Here is an 18891-nt window from a genome sequence, read left to right as displayed (position 1 = left end):
TTTCACTGACAGCCGCAACTCAATCAGCTAGGCCTATTGCCACGCGCCCTGCCCAAATTGCGGGCTTCCCAAATAGGCATAGGACTGCGAGCTTGTGATTTGAAACAATCCACAGCTATGTTGTTAAGGAAGTAAATTATCCTTTATTCCTCTTTGGCTGTCTTCTGGTGAAGCGTTTTCAATGATTATGTAAGTAGTAATTACAGTGTATAATTGTTTATTTCCATTTAGCCTACTTCCCTATTGCACCCACCACTATGCCATTTATCTTCTGTTCTATTGGTTTTTCGATCTCGAAGCCAAAGGCACAACCTTAGTCTTAATCAATCTTAGTCATATTAGCAACCCATCGTACTTGATGCATCTTTAGATTCCCCCTCATTCTAAGTTTCTAACGGAGATGTTCATCTCTGTCACATATGGAACCGCAAAAAAGGAGCACGGTTTAGAATGGTACTTCCCCCAGGAGCGCTGTTTAGAATGGTACTTCCCCCAGGAGCGCTATTTAGAATGGTACTTCCCCCAGGAGCGCTATTTAGAATGGTACTTCCCCCAGGAGCGCTGTTTAGACTGGTACTTCCCCCAGGAGCGCTATTTAGAATGGTACTTCCCCCAGGAGCGCTGTTTAGACTGGTATTTCCCCCAGGAGCGCTGTTTAGAATGGTGTTTTCCCACTAAATGCATTTTGGCAAAAGTTTGGATATGATGTTCTGTTAAGAGGCATTGCCATAATCTAAAATGTGATTTCTGTCATTCTGAGCACCGTGAGTGGACACCCTAATGGGATATGCACCCAATGCAAAAGGATCCGGTAAATTTCTCAAATGGCTGGTAAATTAAAATCTTCCCGTTCACGTGGTCCGGCACCAAGTTTTCCTTGCGGAAACCCTGGTGTGTGTGTGTGTTCTTGGCAGGCATCAAAGTCAAAACGCCCACTGAGGACGAGGACAGACAGGGGTCAACTCTGCACTCATCCAATTACCTTCCTCGCCTCCTTTTTAATCCTCCTTCCATCCACCTCTACACTTAATACCATGGAGATATAGAACATTCGAGAGAGAGGGCCCTGCCCAGCCAAATGTCTTAGTCTCACACGCACACACACACGCAGGCTCCAAGGAGACTGTGGTTCATAAAATGCTGTGACTCGGAGTGACACATCCATCATGGTTGTTTGACAATAGCCTTCATAAACCTATATGATTGGACAAGATCCACTCAGCAATCAATGGGGGGAGGGGGAAGGTCATGAACTGTGCATGACACTGATATTCTCGTGAGGCGAAAGTTGTGACACCTACTAGGGATGCAAGCTAGCCAGCCTGGTAGGCAGACTTGTTACTGCTTTAGCCAACTACATTCTCTCTGTATGCAAAAGAGTTCATATCTGGCATTGACAACGAAACAACTTGGCTATAGGAGAAAGAGATCTGCCGACAAAGATAGCAACAATCCATGTAACAAATACTCTGTCACGTCCTGACCTTAGTTCCTTTTTTATGTCTCTATTTTAGTTTGGTCAGGGCGGGAGTTGGGGTGAGCATTCCGTTTGTTCTGTGTGTTATAGTTCTATGTGTTTGGCCTGGTATGGTTCCCAATCAGAGGCAGCTGTCAATCATTGTCTCTGATTAAGAACCATACTTAGGTAGCCTGTTCCCACCTGGTGTTTGTGGGTAGTTGTTTTCTGTTTTGTGTGTTTACCTTACAGAACTGTTTCGTTCACTCTCTCTTTGTTGTTTTTTGGTTATTGCAGTGTTCAGTTTATTTATTAAAATTAACATGGACACTTACCACACTGCGTTTTGGTCTGATCCTTCCTATTCCTCATTCGGGGAGGACCACGATCGTTGCAGACTCTGTAGAAATTCCAAAGGTTATAGGTCAAACAAATAGAAAAACACATATTGCACACAGTTACACAAACACATACCACAGAAACAGAGAATTTATGTCCAAGGTTACTGCTTTACAGAGGTTACCACAATCAAGTCATGTAAGGATGACCGTAAGGTTCTGTATTTATTTTCTTAGTCTACCTTGTGTTCTGTTTCGTTGTGTTCTTGAACGTAGCCCTGTTTCTTTGTGTTCTTGAACGTAGCCCTGTCTTTAATTTTTGTTCATTGATTTCACCTGTGTAAGTTACTCACCTGGTCTCATCAGCTCCTTATTTAGTTCAGTTCATTCTGTTTGTGCCTTTGTGAGGTATTGTTCATTTGGACTCTACTAAGCCTTTTCCTAGCTCGTTTGTGAGAACCAGTTAAAAGCCTTCAGTCCTAGTTTTGATTCACCTGCCTGTGTCTACCTGTGTATGACCATTGCCTGTGACCACGATTCCTGCCGTCTGCAAAGGTGAAATAAACACCTGCTGTGCTCTGCGCGTGAATCTACACCCTTTTCTCCCTGAGTATTCATTACATTGACACAGAGGAAAGAAACAAAGAGGCGGAGAGTGAGAATTGAGAGAAGACAGTGGAGAAACAGACACATAAAAGTACTTACATTCTTCTTATATTTATGGGACTAAAGGATCCAATCTCCTTGTGGCACCTCAACCACCCCGACTAGTAGCAAGAGGCTAAGCTAACTGGCTAGCGATTAGCAAAACAAGAGGACCCAATGTGAGCGGCTATAAAAAACAGGATCCGCCAAATCGTTTGGGCTATTCCGAGCTCTCTCCCTCAGTCATACAGGGACGTATCATTCCTTGGGGACCCTGACACAGAAATTATATCCAGGTTATGATGCAGGAGATGTTAGGTCCCAGCGCTAGCCAATGCCACTGAAAATAGCCTAGATACAATTAGCCTGCTGTTGCCCCCCAGCACACATACATCAGTAAGAATTAGCATTGATTCTAACTTGAGCATGCATGGTGGCAAGCTTTCGGGAAGTCACATGCTGAGGAATGGGTCCTATAAACAGGGCTAGTGAATCTATAGGACAGCTACATGACAGCTCCTCTCATTGAGCTGACCAAATGACTGATAATGATATGGACACTGGAGGACTAGACACTACCTGATCCACCTTTGAAAAGGTGAGCATTAGGCCAAAATACTTGTTTTGATCGTCTTTAAATTGATAAGTGTTCTCTGTTCAGTGTCGATTTGTGGAAATTGGATCAAGCTAAACAATTAGGGATGGCTGAAACAAAAACCTCAACTGTATTGGAAAGAAACGTTCCCTGCAAAGCCTGTTTGAACCTACATACTGTAAATAAAACAGATAGAACATTTAAGACACGGGATGCACACAGGCAGGCCCGCACGCCCTCACTCACAGAGCGGGGGAACTACAGATATAATCTGCTGCTAATGTGAAACCTAGTGAACACCAGGACATATCAGGAATTGCAATGTTCCCCCCGGACCTCCGCCATCCTCCAAGATGACATTACCGTACTGAGACAGAGAAAGCAGCTGAGGCTTAAAACACTTGACAAGCAGAGGAAAGTACAACCCCCCCATCTCCAGGACGAACTGAAAGTTGAAAAAACATGCCTTCTCTTCCAATGTAAACATATATTTATAAATGTACTTCTACAGCTCCTGGCTGGTTTGTCTGAAAGCTAGAGTAAAACACTTGAGCTGGCTGATGACGTCACTGGTGCAGTTCCAGTAAATTATGGCAATAGCTCTGCTGCCCTTCAACACAAATAGCTAGGGTGGGAGAAAGAGAGAGACAGCAACAGAGAGAGATAGAGGGGGGGCAAGAGACAGAAGGAGAAGACCGACAGAAAGTGAAGGTGGAGAGAAGATGGAGAGAGATACTGTACATAGAGAGAAAGTGAGAGAAACCTCTCCAACATCTCTTTTGATAATACTGTGTATGTAACTCACAGTCAACACTGCCGACGCCGTAGCTCATGTATTCAATTGAATTGCCTGAGAGAGCGGAGCGATGCGTCGGTTTCCATGGTCGACAGCATTCCGGATGGCGATGGCCCCAGCCGTGTTCAAAGACATTGTTTTTAATTACCCCCACCACACAATAACTTCCCTCCCTCCCCAGCAGGATCGCACAGGGTTAGCAAGGAGCAGTAGCTATAGCCACACCAAATGGGATTCATTTTGACAGTGTTTTCTGTTAATTATAATGAGGACAAATTGGGGTGTAAGTGCCTCGGCTGAGCTGGGAGAGCTGGGCGTCTAATGGTAGGTCCTGTGGGGTCACTAAGCAGTCTCAAACAGAAGCAACAATACAGGGGTTATGTAATTAAGGGTGAGATTGCAGGGTGAGGGTTAAGGGTTAAGGGTGAGATTGTTGAATGATGACGCGCGCAGGAAACACACACAAATAAAGGAATTAGAATACACAAGTGCACACGCCTACACACACACACAGAGAGAGAGACAAGTCAATCCTAACTATTAGACAAGGGAGAAAAACTGAAACCATAACTATCTTAAAGCTCTGCGTTTTAATTCCACGGCTCTACCGAGGTATTTTGTATTGCATTTCGTACCTTAGCGATGTATAAAAGAAAGTGAATGACTGCACTTGATGACCACTTCATCCATAGAGTTGAAGGTGTTTATTTGAAAACACCTCTATTCATCAATTTGAAAGTTTTCATATAGGACGCACATCAGGTCACTTGCATATTAACCTGGCATTACAATCAATTAAGGGGCTTTTGGAGGGCATTTAAGTGCACCAAACAATAGCTATAAAGACCTAACAAGTCCCCAATCACCAACTATTGCCAAATGTGGAGAGTGTACATGATGAATTAGCCACTAATTAGCACTGAACACATGCAAGCACAAATGCGGTGCAGGCTAATGGCTAATTAGCTGCTAACACATGCAATTAGCCATAGAACGCTAACCACTAATTAGCTATGGCTAACCCTTATTTAAGTTCTATGGCACATCTCTCTCCTATCCTCCTATTCTAGAATGGCATGGAATTTAGAACTCCCTACTTTCTCCTTTAGAACGCTCACTCAAGCTATATGGCAGACCACTCAGAATACCAGCTGTCGTTTGTCCACAGACCTAAAATCGGTTTTCCGAGCTGGATTATGAGCAGTAATCTGGGATTGCGTGGGAAAGACGTCAAAGAGGTCCCTCCCAGTCTACTAAAATACAACAGCTGTAACCCCCACCTAAAGAGGTTTTTGTACAGTGCAGAGGAAGGGGAAAAGTGACTGAATAGAACTGGATAGAGAGAAGAGGGGGAGGAGAGAGGGAGGAGGGGAGGAAAAGGAGGAGGTTTTTGAAAGACTAGAGGTCAATAAAAGGAGGGAGGGGTGATTAGTAGGAGGAGAGAGACATGTCATCAACATGCACATTGTGTTTCCAGCCCTTGTGATGACGGAGAGTCACTTCAGCAGCAATCTGTGAGTTAATCGCTGTGATTTGTTAACGAAATTAGTTATGTCCCACTGAATCCCATCGGAAGCATTAGTTTGAAAACAGCAGAGAGAGGAGAGTGATCTATCATGCTGACACAGAAACGGATCCACTGACTGCACTGTAACAACGTGAGGGCCTGAGTTAATTAATGAATTCAAACATGTACACAGGCACATACACATGCACAAACAAACAATGAGGGGAAAATGAGATAAAAAAGTAGGAGGAATATAAAAAGAGAGCGAGAGAGAGCGAGAGAGAGCGAGAGAGCGACACAAAGGGGTAGAGATGAGTGGGAGGGAAATGATGGGTTGGAGAGTTTGTGCTTTGTAAGTGGACATAAGATTGGTCAGTGTGTGTGTGCGAGTGTGTGCGTGTTTGCCTGCCTGCCTGCCCACAATCATGTATGTCACTGCGTGCATGGGTGTGCGTATATTCTGTTAACCCTTCCTTCTATTCGAGCTGTCTTGTGTGTGTGCGTGGAGCTGCCATTACAGTAAAGTGCCATGGTAAGTCCATCACTCCTACGCTCATCATGCAAATATACTCTTTAATGGTAAACACTCAGCCACTGATAACATCCATTTAACATGCGTGTCTATATGCTTGTGCTGAGTGTGTGGTAATGGCCCTTAATTGTAGTGAACATCAGCCATTAGCATCAGAACAGACAGGAGCCTAGGAGCACTGAGTTTCGAAAACCTGGAGGCGCAACAGCGCCAGACTTCCGGGAACGCTTGAGAAGTCAACGAGGGAAGTGACAAATGATTCCGTAGTTAATTTCCTTGAAATCTAAAGGCACGACCTAGATTCGAGCCAATGTCTTTAAGTAGTTGAACATGTTATTACATAAGCCGACGTGAAAGTGAAACACATTTTTGTCAAAATTGAATTTTGTCAAAATTACATCAGAGGAGTGCCTTTGCTTTGACTGCCTGCACATGCACAGCTCAGCGCAAGATGACCGTTAGAAACACGTCACCGGGTCTACGCATAAGCTTAGCTAGCCAACATCGCCAGTACATCGCCTACAAGTGGGATCGGGGATTTCTGCTGGAGAAGCACTTTCTGCCCATATTCATACTGTCTTTGCTAGCATATCATAACACACACTCACACACAGTCAGCGCAGTAGGAGAAGGAGCCTTAGGAGGAACACAAAGAGTGTATTGGCACGCCCACCGTGTCTGGCATAAGGAGCAGACAAAGAGAAACCCAGACAGGTCATAAACAGATGGTTCATGAAGATCAGAGATAAGACAACAACAACGAGGCTTAAATCACTAGGCTCTGTCCACAGATGTTGGCAAGATACATAAGAATATACATCTGGGCCCATGTTGGTCAAGTCTATGTCTCAGAATAGGAGTGCCGGTCTAGGATTAGTTCCTTTCCCAGTCCATATAATCATATTCATTATGATCTAAAAGGCTAAACTGATCCTAGATCAGCACTCCTACTCTCAGACGCTTTGCATGCCCCACGGGTGCTGGAGGATAACTTAGTGTTAAAAGCCCTTTACTCATAAAGTGCCTCAAAGTAGGAGTGCTGATCTAAGATCAGGTCCCCCACAGTTCATGTAATTGTATTAGTTATGATCAAAAAGGCAAACTGATCCTAAACACTTTATGAATATGAGGTCAGGAATTTGAGTCTATATGTGGAGAACACAAATGATCATGTGATAAAAGGTCACGCCTGTTGGTCACCATCATCTTTACTGTTGCATAAAACGTATATTCATGAAAACACATAGTAGATATAGGCTACTTACAAGATGATTCATTGCAACATACTCGCTCTATTGTTCCTCTCGGTTAAATAGAAGATCTGATATCCATGGCAACACAACGTTCATATGCTGTAGACTCACATAAAATGCAATATTCCTGAAAACACTGCACCATAAAGGGGACGCTGTGAATTTGACTGTGACTTACAGGCAGCCTTGGCAAGTAAGCTACTGTATTTCCTATTGAGTACACCTACTGTAATCTAAATAAAGTCTCAAAGCAAAAAACTACATTATGACACACAGCACAATGCCGTAGAATTGATTGCATTATACTGTAAAAAAAAACAAGTCAATGCTACTGTAATCGTAATGAATGAATAAAATAGATGAATTAATCAAATTCATTCAGAGCAGATGGGGATTGTATTTCACAGTATTTCACCGTAATTACATGAGTGGTGAGAGCAGGTTGGTTTACACATTACAGCATATAAATGAATAGTTGGTGTTTTATATAACTTGCACTTCTAGAGGCCTTAACAAAGGCTTCCAAAGTGGCCGGGACTACAATATGTACTCATGTGATTTACTATTGGACATGTTGATACTCAAATGCCAATAATGTGATGAGAGTCTACAACAGAAATAACACCTATTGACCACGCTGGCCGATTGTACGATTTACACTCAATGCATGAGGATTATAGACTGTTAAAGAGGAGATTAACACTGTAAACTAAAGATGGGCAGAGTGAGACACTTAATCAATCTAGTCTTCTTCACTTGACCCGCCTAACCCATGGGGGAGAATAGCGGGGAGAGAGAGAGCGAGAGGATGGAGGGGCAGGATGGCGAGAGAAGAGACAGTGAGAGAAAGAGAGGACAAATTGAAGAACAGAGAAAGATGGGAGAGAGAAAAATAGATTTGTTCTGCACAGCCACCCCGGAGAACAAGTGAGAGAATAATGAGAGGAGATGAGATGCTGATTGATTTCTGAAGCAGATGTCATAACATTAATTCATTAATTTGGGGGGCGGTTATTGTTACCGAGTGGAATCGGCCTTTCAATAAAACATGAAATGGGGAGTTTTTAAAAAGGAGATTCCCTCTTAATCTCCACACACACAGTGATTTGAATTGGTCCTCTTCAATTGGAACCCAGTGTGTGTGGGTGTAGCAGTTTCAAACCAGTGTTTCCCTAACAAAAGACAACCCACTGTACCTGGTGTTTTTATTTTCATCTCTCACAGACTGTGTTTATCCCAGCTGGCCAGTGAACCACTCAACCACCACAGGGTTTTCATATCTTAACTCTGCTAATTACTACTATCTCTGCCACTGAAAGGGAGAGAGGGCAAGTGTGTGCTGGAACCTCTTTTCTCTTAGTACAGTGGCTAGATATTGTCAATTGCAACTAAAACAAGTCCATAAAGCCTGCTTTCATTCTATAGGCAATGTTCTGTCTGCCAGCCAAACTGCATTCAACACCGCAAAAAACAACTTACCTCCCTCTCTCCTTCCCCTCTTCTCTCTCAACTTACAATATCAAAAAGGACATGGCAATTGTTTTACGTAGATGTGACGTACACATCAGGAAAATGCATTTCACACTATGAAATCCCTAGCTGAAGGACTGCAAACACGTTGCCACGTACTTAGAATAGACAGTGAGCTGCATTCTCCGGAATATTATGACAGAAAACCAAATGATGGAAAAAGTAGACAATTGTCCTACTGAGTAAAAGTAAAGATGCCTTAATAGACAATGACTCAAGTAGAAGTGAAAGTCACCCAGTAAATTCTACTTGAGTAAAAGTCTGGAAGGATTTGGTTTAAAAATACACGCAAGTATCAAAAGTAAAAATATAAATAATTTGTAAATTCCTTATATTAAGCAAACGGCACCATTTTCTTGTTTTTTGATTTATGGATAGCCAGGTGTACACTCCAACACTCGAAGCATGTGTTTAGTGTGTCCGCCAGATCAGAGGCAGTAGATGACCAGGGATGTTCTCTTGATAAGTGCGTGAACTGGACCCTTTTCTTGTCCTGGTAAGCATTCGAAATATAAGGAGTACTTTTGGGTGTCTGAGAATATGTATGGAGTAAAAAGTACATTATTTTCTTTCAGATTGTAGTGGAGTAAAAGTAAAAGTTTTCAAAAACATAAATAGTAAAGTAAAGATAAGTACTTTACACCATGGCAGAAAACCTGTGTGGTTCTAATGCTCCCATGATGCTATCACAAACGTGTCATAACTCCTACCATGAGCCCTGTCACATCAGCAATCTAGACAACATTTGGTGGAAACAGTAAACCAATTGTATTGATGCTGATAGAATTTGAATAGCTGTCTGTCTCACAAGCCCAATTTCTCTCTTTTCTATCTCATCACTCCGCCTCAGACATTGCTATATCCTCTCATTTGGTATCGAACGGATATTGCAAGTGTTTGCTAATGTTTCTATCGTTTCAAACTCTATCACTAAACATGTCCAACAGTTCTAATATAAAATATCACAACATATATCATATGAATTCTAACACTGTTTAGAGATTAAAATGACATTATATTACCAACCTATAGGCCTGGCCTACTCACCACTGTGGTTGTTTCAGGATTGATTACGAGAGCGTACGCTGGTCAAGTCTACATAGTTGCAGTATCTAGCAGGTGCACACGCTCAATAGGAATTGGAATGTTCTATGTTGATGGGGGTTTTCCTAATATCTTTAATTGTTAAATGTTTGTAATATTCTGTCCCTGATACGAATTACGTACTGGTACTTAAACTATTGAAGAGTAATAGTTAGAGTGACATATCAATGTATACATTTATTAAATATCTGTCTAGTTTCCTTTTTGATGATTCCAGAGTTAAGGGCTGGGCAATTAACCTGACCAGGTGGTTCATTTCAAGGGAGTTTAGGCTGGAGGGACAAGTTGTCGCAGGGCTCTCTTTAACGTAGCTGTGTGAGGAATCATTGACTCTTTGTCCAAGTTATAGGCACTCTGCCTAGTTTGAAGGCGCTCTGCCTCCAAAGCCAGTTGTAGCTTCGGTGAATTGGCCATTTAAATTATTGTTTGTTATACTTATTAAGTCTATGTCCGTGTTCATCAACATCCTGTATATTTTGGATCCAACTTTATTCACCTTCTGCACCAGTAAATAAACACAACCATTTTGGACATGATTCCCGCCTGACTCCTGATGCTCCCTAACAAGACCGTAGAGTCCATTAATTTACAGACAGACAGGCAGGAAGGCAGACAGGCAGGAAGGCAGACAGGCAGGAAGGCAGACAGGCAGGAAGGCAGACAGGCAGGCAGGCAAGAAGGCAGGCAAGAAGGCAGGCAGGCAGGCATCTGAGACAGTAAAAAAAAAGTGAAACTCAGGCATAGCCAAACAAAGAAAGTTCTGAAGTTGGGTTGTCAGAAGAGTACAGCAGCACAGGAAAACCCTCTAAAACCGTACCTTCTCAGTTCTTTCTCTTTCTCCTCTGGTGAGCAGCTCAACACAGAAGGGTTTGTGATGGATGTGCTTGTTGCGTTTACGCCTCTACAACGCAGCTCGCTCCACAGTATCCACACATTATGAATTGTTTATTTGGATCCTGAAAAATTAAGCAGCGCCAAGGACCCAGTCGTACAGATGCCAAGCCTGGGCTTGGGCTTACACGTTTGAAATGTATCTAAAATAACTATACTGTAGACTCAAAACTGCATTAATGATGGTAGTTAACGTGTGTGTTTTTAGTTGTGTTATCGGAAAAGCTTTCTGTTGGTTTCAGATCTAGAGCACTTACCTCACAGAAGCAAACACACACACACACACAATCACTACAACACCCGCAAAGCTAATGTCATTGGTGAAGTTTTTACATTGTGTCATCCCTCCCTTACACTACGCTTGCGGTGTTTCGGTGAGGGTTGATAGAGGGTAAGAGGGGTGTGATGTCGAAGGAGAGACGTGCAAGTCTCCAAAGAACTTTAGGAGACAGTGTAGGGTGTGTGGGTGTATGGGAGAGGGTGGTTGAGGAAGGAAAGAGCAGGGTAAATTAAGCATGCTAATGTGTTCTTTCATCTATCCCACATCCTTCTCTCGCTCCATCTCTCCCTCAGGCTCTCATGCTCCTCCTCTGGCTATTCTGCACTCACATTAAGTCTCATAATTCACTTTAGAGATCTTAGAATAACATGCCACACACAGAGAGAGAGAGAGACACACATACACTTACAATGTCTGGCAGGGAGGGACAAATGGTGCAATCATTAGATTCAAATGAATCAAGTGAATAATGTATACTGTGAACACGAAAGAGAGCACGAGAGAAGGACATCGACAGACAGAGCAACCGAAATTAGGGTGTGAAGCCTATTGGCAAATCTCCAGATCCTCCTTTTTGTCTCTACTGTATTCTCATCTAGGGCAAGTTCAGCAGGAAGCTTAGAAATCCAAACCACAGAACTCACTCTAGAGTCCCACTCCAGTCCCTTCTCACAAAGCACTAACACCCGTTAGAGAATGACTCCACAGTTACAAGAGTTAGGTCCTGACTGTGTGGAAGGATACGTGCTCTAGGGCCTGACCGCTACTCAACTCCTCTGCCCTACTTTACAATTCCATGTGGACCTGTGAAAAGAGCCAGTGGACAGAGAAAGCAAGAGGCCAATTGTGAAGAGAGGTACTGAAGGGCTGATATGAATGAACACTAATTAGGAGGCGATTAAGGCAGTCTCACTTCCGTAAAATCCATTAACCTCTAATCTCAGAGTTCATCACATGCCTTAGTGGGAAGTAAGGGCGAGTGGTGGGGTGTGTATGTGTGTGTTCAGGGGTGCTCGCCTGTGTGATAGGGGGTACAATAAGGACACAGACAATGCCGGTGTGATCGAAGCTAAGGGAGTAATGCCACTGAAATGAAGGGAAATCAAAGAGAGTAATAGCAACATACCGAACCCCTTGTGACTCTTCATGAGCCTGGGTTTCAGACTGTGGCAGGATCTGGCATCTAGCATGGTCTCCAGATTGGAGTGTGGGAGTTCTGAAGATGGAAGCTATTCTCGAGTAGGGATCTGAACTGGGGGGCTACTTTAGTTATATCGAATGGGGATTGGCTTTATTACATTCTCATAACTCTGACAAGAGCATTACTCCTTAGCCTGAAAGTCAGTCTGCTTCTGCTTAAGCCAACTATGTTGCTGCTGTTGTCATGCCAAACAAGATGTAACGCTGTTGAATACAGCGTTGTCTGGCATACAGGTTATTATTCTGAAGCACACACACGGACACACGCGCAAACACACGCATGGATGCACACACACACAAAATAAAACACTCACACCTACAGTATGTAACACAATAGCTGGAAGCAGCCATGCCGGGGTTCAAGCTTGGCCCCATAGCGCCACCATCAGTACAAATCGGACACATTGCCATAGGATGAGCTACTTCTGTACTCCTTATCATATCACACTTGCCAAATATGAGCCAATGAGCTTGCATCTACAGTTTAGCTATACTCACATCCCTGAGCATGTGTGCCAAATGTCAAACAGATTAAAAGGTATAAATATGTGCCCGTTATAGTACCAACATGTGGCTGATCTCAAAGTGCTTGCATTTGTTGAGTTTTGACAAGAGTTTGGGACATTGGTATCAAGTTGATACAATATGAATATCAATGTCTGATTTATATGTATTCATGTGCCAGGCCATGCTAACGGGAGAGTTGATTGGTCAGTAGCGTGTTTGAGTTACTAGTCTGGGAAATATGTATTTATTTGAGAGACCTTGGTCCATAGATGCCACATATTCAGCTCCATATAGAAAATGCCAGAAAGTCCATCATGGTGGGCCATATGAGTCCTTGAGGAGAGGGACCTATGTACCAAATTTCAGGACTCTAGGTCTGACGTGGTGAGACTTTTCAAAATGTTAATCTTCAATTGCTTGTTATAGTGCCACCATGTGGTCAATTGACATAGCATTGCTTGAGAGGGTGTGGCCCTTGGCTCTTTGCCTTTTAGCAAAGTCTCAACCTTGTAACTCTTACCATCTTAATTTCCCCTTACGGAAGAAGAATAATAAGAACGGCAAATACAATAGGGTTTCACCCAGCTTCGATGCTTGAACCCCTAATAAAAGGGCTGCCTTGCTGCAAGAAGGGTGTTCTTTGGACCACAAAACACTAAGATCAGCGAAAAGTAAAGTACGTCAACCAACTCCCATTCAAGCTTAACTTTTCCTGACTCTTGCCAATCTTAGAACGGTTATCTCCTGAGTCACTGATCTAGCACTCCCCCTTTCTAGACACAATCTATGGAAAGGATGACATCCCTGCAGACTCTACAATTAGCTGCCCCACACAGACGAGGTGGGATGCAGTTGTGAGATGGAAATAACTTTAGAGAGAAATGAAGAAAGAGAGATGTATGAAGATAAAGTTTGATTGTGTGTCGGAAGGTGAGGTTAGTGTGTGTGTGTGTGTGTGTGTGTGTGTGTGTGTGTATATATTTGTGAGAGTGTGCATGGTCAACTGAAGGCCTGTTCGGGAGGTAGAGCTTTTAGCGTCATCTGTTGGTGAGAGTGCAGTAGTGGACTTCTTTTTTAAACTACTACTAAATTCACATTGACAAATGTACACACACACACACACGTTAAACTCTCAAACAGAGCTCTCTAATCTGAATGAAGTTATCAGGCGAGAGAAAATAAAATAAATCGTTCTACAGCTCATCTCTTTTAGGAGAGAAGGCTATTCCACCACCCAAGGAACATCCAGCCTGGCATTTTCATTTGTTGTCATGCCAAACACAAAATTGAATCAAATTTTATTTGTCACATGCGCCAAATACAACAGGTGTAGACCTTAGCGTGAAATGCTTTCTTACAAGCCCATAATTAACAATGCGGTTCAAGAAATAGAGTTTAAGAAAATATTTACAAAATAAACAAAAGTAATAAACAAAAGTAAAAAAAAAAATCTAAAAGTAACAAGAAAATGACATAACAATAACGAGGCTATATACAGGGGGTACCGGTACCGAGTCAATGTGCAGGGATACAGGTTAGTCGAGGTCATTTGTAAAGTGACTATGCATAGATAATCAACAGCGAGTAGCAGCAGTGTAAAGACTTGGATCAATGTAAACAATCCAGGTGGTCATTTGATTAATTGTTCAGCTGCCTTATGGCTTGGGGGTAGAAGCTGTTTTTTTTACCTAGACTTGGAGATCCAGTACCGCTTGCCGTGCGGTAGCAAAGACAAAAGTCTATGACTTGGGGGACTGGAGTCTTGACAATTTTTTGGGCCTTCCTCCGACACTGCTGGATGTGAGGATGTCAGGATGTTCCAGATGGTGCAGCTGTAGAACTTTGAGGATCTGGGGACCCATGCCAAATCTTCAGTCTCCGGGGGGGGAAAGGTGTCGTGCCCTCGTCACAACTGTTGGTGATGTAGACACCAAGGAACTTGAAACTCTTGACCCGCTTCACTTCAGCCCCGATGTTAATGGGGCCTGTTCGGCACTCCTTTTCCTGCAGTCCACGATCAGCTCCTTTGTCTTGCTCACATTGAGGGAAAGGTTGTTGTCCAGGCACAACACTGCCAGTTCTCTGACCTCCTCCCTATAGGCTGTCTCATCGTTGTGGGTGATCAAGCAATCTTAATGATGGTGTTGGAGTTGTGCTTGGCCACACAGTCGTGGGTGAACAGGGAGTACCACAGGGGACTAAGCACGTACCCCTGAGGGGCCCTGTGTTGTGGATCAGTGTGGAAGATGTGTTGTTGCCTACCCCTACCACCTGGGGGCGTCCTGTCAGGAAGTCCAGGATCCAGTTGCAGAGGGAGGTGTTTAGTCCCAGGGTCCTAAGCTTAGTGATGAGCTTTGTGGGCACTATGGTGTTGAACGCTGAGCTGTAGTCAATGAAGAGCATTCTCACATTGGTGTTCCATTTGTCCAGGTGGAAAAGGGCAGTGTGGAGTGAGATTCAGATCGCTTCATCTGTTGGTGAAGTATGCGAATTGGAGTGGGTGGAGGGTTTCCAGGATGATGGTGTTGATGTGAGCCATGACCAGTCTTTCAAAGCTAAGATCGGATATACTTGCTTTCAGTTCGTCCCATTTATTTTCCAGCAATTGAACGTTAGCTAGCAGAACGGAAGGCAAGGGCAGATTAGCCACGCGTCGTCTGATCCTCACAAGGCATCATGATCTCTCTCCGCGAAACCTACATTTCCTTTTCCAGCGAATCACGGGGATCTCAGCCTGGTCGGGGTGTGCGTAGTATATCCCTCGCGTCCGACTCATTGAAGAAGAACTCCTCGTCCAATTTGAGTTGAGTAATCCCAGTTCTGATGTCCAGAAGATCTTTTCAGTCATAAATCAAATCAAATTTAATTTGTCACATACACATGGTTAGCAGATGTTAATGCGAGGGTAGCGAAATGCTTGTGCTTCTAGTTCCGACAATGCAGTAATAACCAACAAGTAATCTAACTAACAATTCCAAAACTACTGTCTTATACACAGTGTAAGGGGATAAAGAATATGTATATGAATGAGTGATGGTACAGAGCAGCATAGGCAAGATACAGTAGACGGTATCATGTACAGTATATACATATGACATGAGTATGTAAACAAAGTGGCATAGTTAAAGTGGCTAGTGATACATGTATTACATAAGGATGCAGTAGATGATATAGAGTACAGTATATACGTATACATATGAGATGAATAATGTAGGGTATGTAAACATTATATTAGGTAGCATTGTTTAAAGTGGCTAGTGATATATTTTACATCATTTCCCATCAATTCCCATTATTAAAGTGGCTGAGTCAGTGTGTTGGCAGCAGCCACTCAATGTTAGTGGTGGCTGTTTAACAGTCTGATGGCCTTGAAATATAAGCTGTTTTTCAGTCTCTCGGTCCCAGCTTTGATGCACCTGTACTGACCTCGCCTTCTGGATGATAGCGGGGTGAACAGGCAGTGGCTCGGGTGGTTGTTGTCCTTGATGATCTTTATGGCCTTCCTGTGACATCGGGTGGTGTAGGTGTCCTGGAGGGCAGGTAGTTTGCCCCCGGTGATGCGTTGTGCAGACCTCACTACCCTCTGGAGAGCCTTACGGTTGTGGGCGGAGCAGTTGCCGTACCAGGCAGTGATACAGCCCGCCAGGATGCTCTCGATTGTGCATCTGTAGAAGTTTGTGAGTGCTTTTGGTGACAAGCCGAATTTCTTCAGCCTCCTGAGGTTGAAGAGGCGCTGCTGCGCCTTCTTCACGATGCTGTCTGTGTGAGTGGACCAATTCAGTTTGTCTGTGATGTGTACGCCGAGGAACTTAAAACTTACTACCCTCTCCACTACTGTTCCATCGATGTGGATAGGGGGGTGTTTCCTCTGCTGTTTCCTGAAGTCCACAATCATCTCCTTAGTTTTGTTGACGTTGAGTGTGAGGTTATTTTCCTGACACCACACTCCGAGGGCCCTCACCTCCTAGCAGCAACATTATGTACAAAACAAGTTACGAACAACTCGAAAAAAAAGCATGGTTGTTTAAGAGCCAACAAGATGGCAGCCCTACTCTCTGGCACCACACAATCTATAGGTGAGTATCGTAATCTGTGATTTCACTTACCACAGTAGCATTTAAACAGCAAAGGAGAGAAAGGATGTCTGACACACACACACACACACACACACACACACACACCCAAAGGGCTTAGTCCAGTGAGTCCCTTCTGGACCAGACCATCTGGGGTCACTACTGCAGGTCTGGGATGGCAGAAATATTTTTTTCTATAAACAAGATTACTACTGTCAGCTCTGGACAGAAAACAAGGTCAAGCCTGGACAATGGCACAGATCACAGTGTGTGTGTTCTACTTCCAATCTATCCTCATAATGCCATCGTCTGATCCTTCCACCTACAAACATTCCCTTTAATAACATCTGACCTGAGCCACAACATCCAATAAAGTTAAATAAAGTTGCCTGGTTAAACTTGTCTATTTTTGTGTTCTTATGAAATCATATGAAGTTGTTTGTCTTGTATATGTCAGAAGTTCATGTGCAAAGACCAAAGAGAGATGTACTGTAGCTATAGGCTATAGTTAAGAATAACCAGTTGGTAAGTCTGCTTTTACTCTTGAGATTTGTTTAACCTTTGCCTCTGTAGCTCATATGCATTTCTATATCCCTCCCCTCTCCCTCACGTCCTCTCCCTCGCCACCCTCTCTACCTACTCCCTCCCTTTTTTTCTTCCTCCCCCCTCCCTCCTGCTCTCTACATCGAGCCAGAAGCTAATGGAAGTGGAAGCTCTATTATTTATCACATAACCAACTATTACCTGAATTAGCAACAAATTAGATGATTAAAGAAATGATTTCATCGCTGTTCCTTTTCAAGGTGCTATTCTAAGAGCTTTTTGGACGTTCCGAGATGAGACCATCCATTTGGTGGCATTGGACACATGACTCTGCAAATCTAATATTTTTTTTTCCAAAAGCAGTTTGGAAAATTCGATCCAATGTCTTAAGTAACTGCAGCTGTCATTACTACAACCTTGTGAAAGTGACAAACTAACACGTTTTCATTATCGTGAAAAAAAAATGTACACGCCTATCGAAGGAGTGCCTTTGATTTGACTATCTGCACATGTATAATTCGGCACAAAACGACCGTTCGACCCGATGACGAGTAGGACCAGTGATTTCTATTGGAGAAGCAGTTTCTAGGCCTCTTAATTTAAATGATCTTTGATGAAAGCTCTGATTCGTCAGTCGCCGTGGCAACTGCAGAAAAGCTAGCGTTCCATTCTGAGGCATGCCTGTCATTCAGTTTTAAAGAGGCATATTCAGAAAGTATTCAGACCCCTTGACATTTCCACATTTTGTTATGTTACAGGCTTATTCTAAAATGTATTAAATTACAACAACCCATAATGACAAAGCGAAGTTAGAAGTTTTAGCAAATTTAATTAAAGTAAAAAAACAGAAATACTTTATTTACATAAGTATTCAGACACTGCTATGAGACTCGAAATTGAGCTCAGGTGCATCCTGTTTCCATTTATCATCCTTGAGATGTTTCTACAACTTGTTTGGAGTCCACCTGTGGTAAATTAAATTGATTGGAAATTATTTGGAAAGGCACACAGCTGTCTATATAAGGTCCCACAGTTGACAGTGCATATCAGAGCAAAAACCAAGCCATGAGGTCGAAGGAACTGTCCGTAGAGCTCCGAGACAGGATTGTGTTCAGGCACAGATCTGAGGAAGGTTACCAAAAAAATTTCTGCAGCATTGAATGTCCCCAAGAACACATTCTTAAATGGAAGAAGTTTGGAACCACCAAGACTCTTCCTAGAGCTGGCCGCCCGGCCAAACTGAGCAATCGGGGGGCCTTGGTCAGGGAGGTGACCAAGAACCCGATTGTCAATCTGACAGAGCTCTAGAGTTTCTCTGTGGAGATGGGAGAACCTTCCAGAAGGACAACCATCTCTGCAGCACTCCACCAATCAGGCCTTTATTGTTGAGTGACCAGACGGAAGCAACTCCTCAGTAAAAGGCACACGACAGGAGTTTGCCAAAATGACCCTAAACACTCTTAGACCATGAGAAACAAGATTCTCTGGTCTGATAAAACCAAGATTGAACTCTTTGGCCTGAATGCCAAGTGTCACGTCTGGAGGACACCTGGCGCCATCACTAAGGTGAAGCATGGTGGTGGCAGCAGCATGCTGTGGGGATGTTTTTCAGTGACAGGGACTGGGAGACTAGTCAAGATC

The sequence above is a fragment of the Oncorhynchus nerka genome, linkage group LG28 (genome assembly GCF_034236695.1).
Source record: "Oncorhynchus nerka isolate Pitt River linkage group LG28, Oner_Uvic_2.0, whole genome shotgun sequence".
NCBI classification, from domain to species: domain Eukaryota; kingdom Metazoa; phylum Chordata; class Actinopteri; order Salmoniformes; family Salmonidae; genus Oncorhynchus; species Oncorhynchus nerka.
Note: the sequence above shows the minus strand (reverse complement) of the source record.